Genomic DNA, 15,336 nt, shown 5'->3' on the forward strand with positions numbered 1-15,336 from the left:
CTGTTCGTTTCTTATTTTCAGTCACAAATTGTACATTAAAAAATTTATAAATACAAAAAATCTATGAACGGCGCTACACCTGTCAATCAAATTATGAACTTAATCTGGTGCCACGGAAGTATTTCCCATGTGATTTTAAATATTCTTTTATTCTTTTGGTAAATTTTAATTTTACGCATTTAAAGATAATATTTTGGAACAAAATTGGAATTAAGGCTGAAGCTGTTATCCAACGGCAACGTGTTGACTCAGGACCCCTGACGTTGTGAGGATGCTTCATGCTGTGAATTTATAAAACCTGCAGTCCTAATTGACGATCCGTTCTTAATTTCATTTCAGTAAGCGTAATTAAGCTGTTAAGTTGAATATTACGATATTCAGGAAAAGGCTTTAAATAACAGATGAGTATTTCACGTATTTATTGGCCAATACTCTAAAAATCTGTATAGAAAGTAAATAAATGGATATCCCTTACGTGACGTTTATCAGATATATTTTTGCAACTGAAATACATGCCTTTTTGATTTAAAGTAATCTATTTATTTTTTACAAATTAAAATGCAAATCAGCTGAACAGAAATCGGCCGAAGTTACCCCCGCATGGGTGCAGGTATAAACTTCGCTCAATGAAAAATGACGCAATACAATCTGCAGCAATATGACTTTTACCAAAAAGAATTCCTGACCGTATAAAAAAAAGTTAAGAAAAATATTATATACACGTATACACAGTAGAAACTAGTTCTACAACAGTGAAAACTCGTCTGTTCAGTTTATGCGGATTAGATGCCTATGTGTGTATGTACATTCGTTGCAATCAGTAAACAGCGTCGATAGGTGCATTCGATGTCTTCAAATTAGTCACATTTTGAAAATTATCGTCTTTTTTGTTAGTATTGTAACATCTTTTATGTTTTACAAAAGAATAATTTGAATTTATATATTTTTTTATATTAGGGTGACGCAAATTTACGAAAGCCCATTGAGCTCATTTTCGTAGGTAACAAAAATATATTTTTCGCGTTATAACGCGAAACTTTCGCGAATAAACGCGTAACTTTCGCGAATAAACGCGAAACTTTCGCGTTATAACGCGAAATTATATATATATAGTCATGTTACTCAGGAACCTGTGATCTTGACTGACAGATAAAAAACATGAACGCAGAGGGGGACTTCTATGAATTTATAAATGACATTTCTTCAGAAGACGTAAAAGAGAATTGATGTGAGAAATGGATAGATTAGTGTTGATTTTGCATTTAATCTCAAAACCCTTCTAATTAACTAAATGAATATTCCTTTAAAGATTTTCTTGTTTTTCACTTGTTGAATCCAAGAAATTCTGTAGACTATTTTTTTTTTCTCAGGAAGATCTCCACTCGTTGCTTTCTTTGAATAAATTGTCAATGTTTTCGTAAGTAATGGTATAACCAAATGGTGTAACCTTTAAATACAATGTTGTATTTCTTCAGTGAGTCTATCGGAGATGAAATATTTGATACGAATATTTGTCATCCAATTTTCACATTAGGTTACTCAAGTGATGAGACACAATTGCTCCGTGAAATACAAATTTACCTCATTGTTGTCAATTTTCTGAGATCTTTTATTTCAAATTCTATATAGAGTGTTCAATCTAATTAAAATTAGACTTGTATTTTCGCTCCTCTACTATACGCTTCAACACTTGTATTGAACAGCATTGACAAAGACAAAATGTGACGGCAAAAAAGATTTGGAAAGAGGAAAGACACATTCAATGGCGAGAAAACATAAAATTTCAGCTCGTGATAATCCAAGTTCAAAACAGTCTTTCGTTTTTCACTGTAATGAATAAACTAGATCATTAAAAAGTAAAATAAACTGTATCTGTTTTACAGGGAAAGTTTCGCGTTTATTCGCGAAAGTTACGCGTTATAACGCGAAAGTTACGCGTTATAACGCGAAAGTTACGCGTTTATTCGCGAAAGTTTCGCGTTATAACGCGAAAGTTACGCGTTTATTCGCGAAAGTTACGCGTTTATTCGCGAAAGTTTCGCGTTATAACGCGAAAAATATATTTTTTTTATCTACGAAAATGAGCTCAACGGGCTTTCGTACAAATTATTCCGTTTATAATGGTCAAAGTTACCCCGTGCGTGGTCGAAGTTACCCACACACATATCTTGTAAATCGAACGCATTTATTTCTTATAATGACAAATAATACATATAAAAACAATGTAATCTGAAAAATAAAAGGTTTTCCGAAGGGAAGAAAAATCTTCAGTACAAAATATAATCGGTCGAAATTACACCATCCTACCATACATGTAATAGACATAAATATTTGAGAGTGAGAAAGCCTTGAATTTATCATTCATTGTAAAAAATTACGACGTTTCCGAAGCATTTTCATTGTACTTGGAGGGTGTTGCTAAAACGCGGAACGGAATACGGAACTGAACGGAAAATCTTATATCAAATTAATTACTTCACGCATATATAAATCAGACAGGAACCAGTAATCTTTATCACACAGTTTATATCTCATTAAAAAAAATAACATAACAATGTAATTTATCATGAACCCCCTTCCCCCTCTAAACTAAAAACTACAAGCGGTGGTCAATTAAATACATATTAGATACACAGCCCAAGTATCTATCTGAACGCCTCATTCATCACTCGTCCAAATCTAATTTTTAAAACTTATTCAATAAAGACAAAACTCTCTTTATTTGACCATTTATTATGAAACAGGCAATAGTGTTTTAAAACAGGGGGAGGGGGGAGGGGGGGAGAGAAAGAGAATAATCATGTACACATTTGTGTTCTATATAGACAACGATCACTGGCATTAAGGAAATAATAGAGGATACGCTTATTACAACTACAGGCATGTACGGATCTAGAGGGGGTTCGGGATAGGGTTCAGACCCCCTGAAATTTTCGGAGTTATTATGTGTACATAGTATTTAGTAAATAAAAGTAAAATGACCTTGCCCCCCCCCCTCCCCCGAAAACACGGACCCCTGTGAAGTTGATGAGAAAAGTACACATAAAACGCTTTTTTTGACTGTCGCCCGCGTGGCGCAGTGGTTAGAGACTTCGCTCAAAAGTCGCGGAGTAAGGAGTTGACCCTAACGTCGCAGGTTCGAATCCCACTGTGGAACGCGGGGACCGGTCCTTCGGTGAGACCGTATAAACCGAGGTCCCGTGTCGCAATAAGTGCTGGCACAAAAAAGATCCCTCACTGCTCAATGGCCCTGAGTGCCGAGTATAGGTCAAAATTTTTAGTTCTCCACCGGCAAGTGGTGGCGTCTCCATATGAGTGAAAAATTCTCGAGAGGGACGTTAAACAATAAACAATTTCTTTTGACTGGGGTGTATACCCCCCCCCCCGAAGAATATCCTGGATCTAGCTGCGCTATCCACCATCAGACACTTAAAGCGAGGAGAACATAGGCTACATCTATGCATCATTCCCCCTCTCTACCAAATAATATATAAATTACAAAAGTGCATTTTCTGGAAAATGTGTGATTTCTCGATCATATCAATTTCAATGTTATTCTGTGCAATCAGTCTGTATTGTTTTCAAGGGGGGGGGGGGGGATTAGAGAATTGCACGATATCATGGTTATCCACGCCTTAGGTGCCTGTGCATCGACAATTATGCTGTGTTCGCTCATATAATTATCGAATACTGGCTATGTTGATCAGATAAGTTTTTTTTATAATTAAAAGTTAATTCACTCATATTTTACCACAACGTTTTATATATACCATGTGTACGGCATTATATTTTACCGTACCCTATGCTTTGCTTTTGTACAGGAAACTTCATATGAGAATATATTACATGAATAGATCAACTTGTTCTTGATAATCAAGGTTAAATATGAACAACATATATAATGTATATCGGTTTTTTTTAGTATAATTTATATATTTTCAAGGGCTTTAAATTGGTATCATATTTTCCGTTCCGTTTCGTTTTCCGTTCCGTGTTTTAGCAACACCCGTATTTGAACACTGCCAACACTTCTTAATAACTTCCTGTAATAGAGATAAATTGATATCGTTGTACTTTCTATTTCTGATGCATGTAAATTCAGGAGCAATGCAGTGTCTCATTTGCATGTTTGCTTGGCTGTTTTTCATCAATATTCAACATATTGTTTACATGCTGAGTGTCCCAGAAATCCTGCAAGATTTGTACATTTTCCAACTTTTTCACAAAAGAGCACACTAAGAACTATAACTCTTTCATGTCGAAAATTCATTTCGAAAAAATCAAATTTCGTATTTCCTGATGAGATCAACATTAAAAAAACACAACACAAAATTAATTATTGAATTAGATATTACTTCAAATCATTATTTGAATGTATCGTATTTAAACTAGTACACAATCTTCACTGCGGGTTTCAAGGCTAGCACATAAACCCAAAGATGCGACATTTTTCAAGTCCAGTACAGAACGTCACATTAATTAGACAATCACAGGGATAAACTCAAAGAAAAAAATATTGAGGAATAGATATTTAAACTCGACTTGTAGACTAATTTTAAAAATAAACCGATATTAGTCCTCTTTCTTGTCACTCTTTCCTCAAACATGTACCCCATGACTCTGGATAAGGGTTAGAATTTTTTTCTGTAGATCTGTAGTACGAGGAGGAGGGGTGGAGGGGTTCCCTAGACTTTTTCTGAGAATAGTCTTTTGCTGTAGTTTTAATATGTGAGTTTTGATTTGGATGCTGCTTGCCTCCCTCAGCTTTCTGTTAAATTGTTGTACAGTCATACACAGGCAAATTCCAGCAAAAATGTACTGAAATGTTAGAGAAAGACCTACCCTTAACACCTCCCCCCCACACACACACACACATTTTTCAAGATGTGTATTGAGATAGGAATTAAAATTCTAAAACATTTTTCTGTTCATCGAAAAATCTAACTAACTTGAATATTTTTCCCCCTATATTTCCGTATGAAATCGGCATAGAAAATTATATACTGAATAAAATATTTCTTTATCTTGTTGTAACGCCGACGGTATGGCCTGCCTTAAGGAACTTGATGTGACTGCGTATCGTAATGCAGCTTGTACTCCTTTGTTCAATAGGATTTAAAGATTTAAGGCCAGTACAGAAACCTAAAGATGCCGCCTTTTTTCAGTGTCCTTACTGAACATAAAACATTTACACTGAACCTTTAAACCAGTGAGTTGAACCTTATACATGTAAAATACAACTTTAGACGATATTTTGATTCAATATATGGTCTAAAAAACATTTGTGAACTTTCTAGTCGGAAACACAAAAAATGATATTGCTGATATCATGCAGAGTGTGTCGTGGCTTTGATTGAAGTTCAAGGTCACCAAGGATTAGTTTTTTAGCTGATGTATGGTCTGAAAGAACATTTGTGAATTTGTCAAGTCGGTAACACCAGATAGGGTTTGCTTATAACCAGAGTGTGTCATGGCTTGATGCAAGGTCATTTGGACAAGTTCAAGGTCACCACCGTACACTCCTTTACTATCTATCTACTGGCAAACATTGCAGGTTGATATCCCTTACAAGACTGCTTGTAATGTTAGAATATGGCATAGTCTTGACTTAAGGTCCCTACTTCCTGTCCACAGCTCCAACGGAAGACCTACTCGTTGCTTTGCAACGAGTTCTGCTCTAGTTTATCAAGTCTAATTTTAGACCCATTCTTACATTGTTAGCTCCACCTCTCATATCATGCATATCTAATGTTCAATCAAGGGCAGGTAAGTGTAAATTCACTATATTTGGAAAGCAGTAAGGACAAAAAACATTGAATCATTTTATTGTATCACAGTTTAAAATCATTTTAAGATTTAAATTTGGTTCCAAATTGACAGGATTCTTTCATAAACATACAAAAATGAAATAAGGTTTAGATATAGAAGCAACAGAAGCAACCGAAAAAGACCCAAAAAGAGGCGTTAAGTGCAGTCATCCTTTTACTATGCTGCTTATTCTGCATGTTCTGTTTCATCTCCCAACAGGTTTTCTTCTGGCAAATTATGGTCATGCTTGGTATCAAATTTCACATGTAGTCACACCTATATAAAATGAAATTTCTCATTTAAGTTAAAATAAAAGAAATTGATATTGTTCAACATATAAATAATAAACAAATTATGAATACAAAGACACTGTCACATTTTCTGTGCATTATTTGGTAAAGTACTGTTTTTTACATGCAGTCATTTGAGGATGTAATAAAAATAAAATAAAGGGATGAATGTAAATTTTTTTTCATGATTTCACATAAAGAAATGCACATATAATGTAACTTGCAGTACATGTATAAAAATTTATCAATGATGGCAATGGTTAATAGACTAATGTTAGAAAGATGGTAACCTGTTATGATTTTCATATATATTTTCAAATATGAATGTCAAAACAAATCCCATTTATTTAGTCATAATAATCCAATTATTAATCAGAACTTTGTAACCAATCAAATCTCGTGTTACAAGCTACATAGGAAATAACTAATAGAACTGCTCTTAATTTATTAGTGAAAGTAAAGAATTCTGATTATTATCATTGTGAACAAATTGTTTTATACATGTAAGAAAATGAACTAAAAAAAATTATAACAAAATTTCTAACAATTAAGTCCTGTCTGTTTGATTAACCTGTCACTTGGTGAGAAAAATTTCGGACTTAGTATAGTCTGAGTTTCAAAAATTTATCCAACTGCCATCCCTAAAATTTATTTCAAACTTTCATATAAAACATTTCCAATTTTTTGCTGTATATACATTGATCATGAAATATACCTGAGAAACTTTATTAAGCTGCATGACTTTTTACATGTGTTACAGAATATCAAATTCTGACTTATAGCAAATATTTAAAGTATTTTGGCTAGTGTACTGTTGAACCTTTGCCTTTTTGTTTTCAAGAATAAAGAGGCATAGTTGTTAGAGTATTTTCTCGTTTTGTTCTAGAGTTGTGTTTGTTTGTTTGTATGTTGTTTAACGTCCCTCTCGAGAATTTTTCACTAATATGGAGACGCCACCACTTGCCGGTGGAGAGCTGCAAATTTTGTCCTATACTCGGCACTTATGGCCATTGACCAGCACCTACTGCTGGTTTATATGGTCTCATCCGAAGGACCAGTATCCACATCTCACAGTGGGGTTCGAACCTGTGACGTTAGGATCAACTCATTACACCGTGACTCTAGAGCAGACGCTCTAAGCACTGTGCCACGTGGGCGACTCTAAAGTTGTGAAATAAGGAGCTGATCCTTACTGTGCAAGGTTCGACACTTACGTCCGTTAATGTCAGGCTAATACATTTTCATTCTGACTAATAAAACCTGTGGCTTTAATTAGTCCAAGTGGACATAACCCTTTATACTTCCAGTTCATGGGTTCGAATCCACTGAGTTACAAAGATACCGATCCTATGGATAAACCATATGAAACGAGGTCTTGTGTTTCAGTAGGCGCTGGCATGGGTGCTAGGAAGAGTGAAACCATGAGTGAAAATTTCTCAGAAGATTTAAAGAAAACAAACAACTTAAAAATAAATCTGGATAACTAATTACTAGTAAACTTAATTCAGTATAAGTCCCCTGCTTGGCACATTGGTAAGAGCATCTGCTCTAGTCACAGAGTAAGGAGTTGATCCTTACTTCAGGGGTTCGAATGCCACTGTGGGACATGGAGACAGGTCCTTTGGATGAGACCATATAAACCGAGGTCCCGTGTCGCAGTAGGTGCTGGAACAAAAAAGATCCCTCACTGCTCAATGGCCCTGAGTGCCTAACATAGGTTAAAACCTGCAGCACTCCACTGGCAAGCGGTGGTGTCTCCATATGAGTGAAAAATTCTTGAGAGGGACATTAAACAACTAACAAACAAATAATTCTATGTAGTTTACAACTTTACACATACCATAATAATTATCATGATTATGTCATTTGCTGTTTACAAGCTGGTATAACTGACTTCACACCGAATTTCAACCTATTAAATCATTGCCAATTAGTTATGACATCATCGATTTTAGCTATAATTAGAGTATTCACTGCCATGACTGTGAAAATTACACAGCCCATAAAAACTATCCATTGGTTGCATTGTGCTCAAAATAAATTTCATAACCACACTCCACAAAGAAAACAAAGTTTGATATTCTATGGAACATACACTATTTTATTCTTAATCTTATCACTGCAGCTGAACTTCACCATCTGCTTTTTGCAACTTAAAATGAATTATTTCAAATTCTTTGTGAAATAAAATCTAATAAAGTATTTATAAGCATTCCAAGCTATTGTAGTAAAAGTTTGATAATGTCATCAAAGTGTTTACAGTTTGAGTTTCTACTATAAAATAGATAACATCAGCTGATCAGTGTATATATCATGTGTGGGTTGGCATTTATCAATCTGTGTATATTCCAAATAATTTAATTGTGTAAAAAAAAAATCTTACCTTAATTCTTTTGAATCGTTCATACTTCACAGGAATGACATAGACACTACCACATCACTGATAACTCTTTTCTTACTCATTACACAAATACTCTGCCGTCAGAATTTCCTCACAATCGCACACGTCAAGATCTTTAGTTTAAAACTCGGAATAAATCCTTCTTTACACTAATGCTCCTTATACGTAATCAGAAATGTTAATCTGCACATAAGCCTAGCTGTGGATTGAATAATGCCCGTCTACATACGCATTATCAAGGTAAAACATACAGTGCAAATTTTTGGTTCATTGACATATGCCGCCATGTTGGTCCCCTACCCACAGTGCTGTTGGATGTGATCCAGCGTGATCAGACCAAAACATTTGCAATATTGTAACACTAACATATGAATTAGAATCTAGGTAGGTGTTTAAAGTGACAAATATATAGGCTACATGTTTCAGTACCAGCATAATAGAAAGCTGTCATGTAGTAATAATTAGGTCCTGACAAGGCATGTATGCATTGATCTATTTTTAGCTTGTAGAAAACTTGTTCTTATATTTTATTACATGAAATTCATTTCATAAAATAGCTTTAAATAAAGCATGGTTTTCTTTTCTTTTTATGGCAAATAAAAAGATTTAGTATGCTAGATAGTATAAAATAAAAATTTTGTAGGAAATGTCAACATTTTAAGCTATTTGAACAAAGACATTTATGATGTACTGACCCCTAAATAAAGGGGCCAGCCCCTTTTCCTTGGTTTTATTGGAAAGCCGTTGTTATTTCACACAACTTTTCTTCTATATGTCTTCACAAAATATTTTCAGTTTAAAAGTTAATATACAAAAAGCAACAAAATTTCATGAAAAAAAAAATTCTTAAAATTTGCCATCAAATGGCATACAAATTTGAAAACTTTAGCCAATAATTTTAACATTTGACACAATTACAATAAGTTAGCTACATTTTCTTAAAATTTTCATTCAACTATCTTACGTAGTTCTGGAGATCTCAGCCAGACAAAAGACCCTCCAAATATCAATTAAAGGGCAATAACTCATAAATAAAGGCATAAATCAACAAATTGAAAAAAAAAATTTTAGGCCTTTACGTAATGTTTCTTTCCTGAAAGTATCATAAAAATCCGGCAAAAAATCTCTGAGAAATCAGCTGAAAAAAATTTGTGGGAAAAAATAAATAAGAAGAAACAGTAGAATAAAAGAAGGGTCCTCCAAAGCGGAAGCTTGGAAGACTAATAAAAAGAAACAATACAATCACTATAGGTCTTCCGTTGTGAATGGAAGACCTAATAATAATAAAAAGAAACAATACAATCACTATAGGTCTTCCGTTGTGAACAGAAGACCTAATAATAATAAGAAACAGAGTAAAAACAATATGTTCCCAAACTTCGTTTGGGGAACATAATAAGAAGAAACAGTAGAATCACTATAAGGTCTTCTGTGGAGACAGAAGACCTTAATAAGTAACAGAGTAAAAACAATATGTTCCTCAACTTCATTTGGGGAACGTAATAATCTTAAGTGTAAATATTATTTAAATAAACTATGCAAGAAATGATATAACTTTGATAAACTTAAGTCTATCAGTTGAAAACTTTAGAATGATTTAAAATGTACATATAATTTGGTTTTCCAGGTAGACATCTATACGCCTTTAATTGGAAAATATCAAATAATTAATTCTTTATAAATGTACCTTTTTGTCTCTTTAAGTATTCTTACGATATAAATGCAAGCTTTGACAAATCCCGGGACCTGGTAAACTTGAAAGCGGGCATGTGGAAATTGCATACTTGCAAGCCTGAAGGGCATGTAAATTCTGAGGCCTAAGACTCTGTATTATCAAAAAATAATACCAATAACATTAAATGTACTTAAAAGTCTGATTTTTCATCTAAATTGGAGCACCAAATAAAATTTTAATGATAGTTTATTCTACCGCGATTTCCAAGGAACTCTTTTGCAAAGGAGACACAAAAAGTGTACAGGTTGAAAACAATATTAATGGCAAGACAATAGATCGATAGAAATGGATTTCGGATCATTTCCTTGGCATGAAAAGGCAAATAAGAAAAAAATTACTTGATAAAATTCTGAGCATGTAAATATTTGTTCAGGCTAGCGTAATAAGTGGCTAAACCTGCCCGAAGGGCATGTACTGATAAAAAAAATTGGCGAAGACTGAAAATGTATTCAATGTATATACATTAACATGTATTTATTTTTTTAAGTGTAAATAATGATCAATGTGCACTAAGAAGTCTCCGTAGAATTTGAAACTTCTCCCTGAATTTCTCTGAAAGAGAAGTGATGTCTCCCTAAATTTTGGGTCTAGGCTAGAAGGTTGGTCCCTGAGTTTACAAATGTTTTTCTATATTTACCGGTTTAAGAAACTAATTGTTATTCATTTTTTCTTAATTTTTAAAATTCATGTATATTAATCTTCAGTCATGGATAGGCTTGTGGCGGAGGCATTAATTTCGATAAAGGTGTTATAAGTGAAATCTTCCTAAAAGGAGGATTAACCGCAATTAAAACAGAATGCTGTGTTTCAAGTGTAGTCATTGGCATTTCCATAATTTTTAAAATAGGTATTACAGGTACATGTTTTTTTTTGTTCCCTCATTACATTTATGCAAACTATTTTGATAATTTCTCTTCAGTCTTGAAACCTTACAGCTATAGATTTTGAATTAGTGGACTTAATCCATCACTAAAATCATGAATCCGCTTATCCACTGTCTATTTGACAAGTCAGATTTTAGAATGCAGTACGTTGCCTTTCTTTAAACATGATAAATATGACATTTTCTCACACAGCTACTTCGGGCAGGCGTTAACTAACAGACTCATAATGATGATTGAAGTGGTTATGATGTACTTGGATTTGGGGGGAATTTAAAGTGAAAGAATTAAAATCAGTTTGGAAATTCAATTTTTATTATAGAAAAATAATATGAATGAAAGCAATGGCTTGAATTTCCATTTTTGCACTCTATTGGCATTACACATTCTTACAAGCACAATTAATATACTTGGAGAAAATGACATTGGAAATAGTTGCAAGGAAATGCACAAAAGGGCTATATTTACAATTATGGTGGGATTGATCTGGTTTTGAAAGCATATACATGTAGTAGAGCAATATATAATATTTTCGGAAAAAGGGCTAGTTACATTTTGATATGACTGTCTTGAAATATGGAGAATTAGCTTTAAAATTTTGTACATTTTTGTTCTCAGAAAGAATGCATGGAACTTTAGTTATCTGAACATCATTTTTTTGACTAGTGTGCTACAGATTTGAGAGTATTTCAAGTCTACGATGCTTCATATGATTAAATAAAATAAATTATACCAATTTAGTTGAAAAAAAAATGTCTAAATGGGTCTGCTTTTGGCCAAAAAAAAAATCAAAGAGAGGTTTTTTTTTAATATTAAATGCTAGCTGTATCAGTTATGTGGCTCCGGGGCCATAAAACTTAGGTCAAATTTGTTGCATCTAAACTAGTTCAGGTTTTGGTTTAAGGTTTAAAACTAGTTTTCAAACTGGTTATAAGTTTGGATCCGGTTTACCTCGGTAAAACAAATGAACAGTTTATACAAGATGGCTTCTAAAAGATGCATGCATGATTAATTATATTAATATTAATCATGTTAATTGAAAATTTAACTCGGAAATACTGCTGCTGATGAAAAAAAGAGATAGAATTGCAAGAATTTTATGATGTTTTTCATGTGCATTTACAATGTAGGAACCTTAATATGAAGAGCTAGAACAACAGACCTGAACAATTTAACATATTAACCAAACTACACATCCAAATAAAGTTAAAATCTTTTTCTTAATAAAAGAATCCAAGAAATTTTAGTTTTTTTGTTCCTTGTTTATCTTACTTAAAATGCAGTATTTCTATTTATAATGCCTCAAAGATTCATCAAATGATCATGCAATTTCCAATTTATAACACATGGAGAGATTAAATCTCGGGTATTTATAATTATACTCTTTAGATTTCCAACAGTAAAACTGTCTTTACAGGATGTTCTACAATTTACCATACATGTTTTAAAGTTTGTCCAAATGATTCAAAACTTATTTTTGAAAAGGAAAATTTAACATTTTCTGTTCATTATCATTGAATAAACACCATTACAATATGCAGCATTTATCTATTCTCTGAAGCCTTCTATAAAACATCAGAATGTGGCATTAAAGTCAAAAAGAGTTGTTTGTCCCCGAAAAAACAATTATTTATAACTTTTTTCTTTATTAAAATAGTCACCATCTTTCATCACCACCATACTGGAAAACTTCCCGCTCTTTCGTAAACCGAATAAACCACCATCAGAGGTGGTTTGGTTGGTTTAACGAACTGGTTTCAGTTCCAGCAAAAACAAATAGAAAACCGGTTCTGGGTTTAAGGACGTTCGATCCTGAGCTTTTGAGCAGATTTTGGTCTTGAGCTTTATTTCTAAAATTCTGCATTATTTTTAAGTTCTAACATTAAATCTGGATTCTACAAGGCAAATTATACTATATCCAATGAAAAAACCGCAATTAAATTCCATTCAAATAGGATTAAGCCAGGAACTATATTTTGTGGCGGAAGGTTTTTTAGAAGAAAATGATCATTTTTTCCCTTTTAAAATATATACAGTACTGTTAAGTTTAGATTCCTATTTTTCCATGCTGGTTGCACACAGAGCTATTTTGTGCATTGAAATGTTTAATGCTGGTTCTAAAATATTAATTAAATCAGTTTTTTGTGAATTCTATCATCATATTGTGACAAATATAGAAAATATATTCTGAAACTCCAGGAAAAAATTGAGCCAATTTTATCATAAAATTAACAGTTTTTTAGTAATATCTAAAAAAAAACATCATAGACCTCCACTTTTGATTTTCTTTTCTGAATATATAAGATAACTCTGATCAATCTACTTAAATTCAGCAAAAGTTTAAGACTTTAAAATATTTTTCTTGTTTGTTAAATTTTTAATGCCCGAAAAATGACATTTTGTGAGTGCAGAAAGGTCAAATAATTGATTATGGGAAGCAATTTGAGATTTTTTTTTTGGTCACAATTTTAATGTGTCTTTTTTAAGAGAGAATAATAGCATACTTTGTCCCATGATTTATTTGGATAAAAAATATTGGATGGAAAACGTCGAAGATGTTATTTTTGATTAAGACACAAATTCAGTGCAAAAAGGTCATTTTAAATGTACTGTAGTGCCAAAAGAAGCATATTGACCCCCATATTTTGTTTTGATTTTTAATTAAGCTATGTGTGTAGAAGCTAAAAATATACTTGACAAAAAAAGTTTAAGACTTTAAATATCAGGATCCAACGTCGTTAAACTAGTTTAAAAGCAGTTTGTGGAACAAATGAACAGTTTACAAAACTGGTTCAAAACTAAAACCAGTTTTTGAGAAACAAATTCGCCCTTAGATGAGCTCATTTTTTATCCCAGTCTCACTTTTACAAAAGGAATTATTAGTTGAAAAGTGAGAATGAAATCAGGAGTGAGCTCATCTAAGTTTATGGTCTCGGGGCCTGGAATTTCAAATATATATGACACCCCCCCTTTTTATTTTATATATATATATATATATATATATATATATATATATATATATATATATATATATATATATATATATATATATACATACATTCATATGGCAAAGATTCTTTTGATAGTATTTTTGCATTTGTTTAAAAGTAACTAGTTCAGTTTTTATAAATCAAATAAGTTACAAAATGCATTTGTCGTACTGCTCACTATGAATGTCTATAATGTCAAAATGCATTTGTTGTATTGCTCACTTTTTGCTTTCCAATGGTTTTCATTTTGGGGTTCTCTTCATGTAAGGTTTTGTATATATGCCAGTTAACTTGGGGATAAAATTCACATATTACTGGAAGAACGTCACCTTGATTCAGTACTTTGATTTACAACTGTAATGGGCATCTTCTTGTTGATTTACAGTCAACTCGTACCCAAACCGACTCGTACACAAACCGAGTCGTACCCAAGGAGTCAACTCGTACCCAAAACTGTTACTTACATATACAGTGTTATACTACCGGTATATACAAAGACATGTACTACAGATTATTAGAATACACATAATCCATCTGTGCTGTTGGTAATTGCATAAATCATGCTTGTTGTTTGTGATGCCTGAAAGGGCCCTGATTTCGCAGCTCTGTTAAGGCTGCATAAAGGGGCCGGGGCCTAATTTATACGGGAAAAGTTTACTGTGACATCACACAAATATAGCAATTCCTCACAATAACAGAAAATGAAATAATTTGCAAATCTAAGCTGCATAAGAGTAATGAACTACATCAAAACTTACCACTGCATTCATTTTTGTCGCTAGTTAAATCCCACACAGCAAGATATAAACAAGTCACTGATTGCAATGCACTTGTCGACATGACGTCATCATGGTAAAGTTTGACTCATTTTATGTGCAGTGAGAGGCGGATCAAGTAATTTTTTCACAGTGAAAAATGCATTTTATTATTAAACAGAATATTATTTGCAAATCTTAGGTAGATCATTAATACAAATCTGAAACGTTTGTTAAGTGCCATTATTTAAAAAATATCGAGAGAATGTATTGAATTAATTCTACTGTGTTTTTGTCTACAGGGTGTGCATGTTTCACGCCGAGGTGCCTCATTAAATCGCCTTTTCGCAAGGGCATACACTTAATAGATCTTGACCATTTTTTGAATACACATAACGGACGTATTCCTTAACTTGAAGAGTGCTGCTGCTTTCCTGAAATCGATAGCATGATTTAATAAATACATAAAATACTTG

The 15,336-nt window shown here is 33.0% G+C and overlaps 1 protein-coding gene across 2 annotated transcripts in view; it reads right to left on the minus strand.

Annotated features, from left to right (window-relative positions):
- Positions 1–15,336, minus strand: part of LOC133192060 (palmitoyltransferase ZDHHC3-A-like) — a 123,708-nt gene that overhangs the window by 107,342 nt on the left and 1,030 nt on the right. The window lies entirely within an intron of this gene.

This window comes from Saccostrea echinata, unplaced genomic scaffold, assembly GCF_033153115.1.
Source record: "Saccostrea echinata isolate AGI-Se365-2 ecotype Australia unplaced genomic scaffold, CSIRO_AGI_Sech_v1 ptg000025l, whole genome shotgun sequence".
In the NCBI taxonomy this organism is placed as follows: Eukaryota; Metazoa; Mollusca; class Bivalvia; order Ostreida; family Ostreidae; genus Saccostrea; species Saccostrea echinata.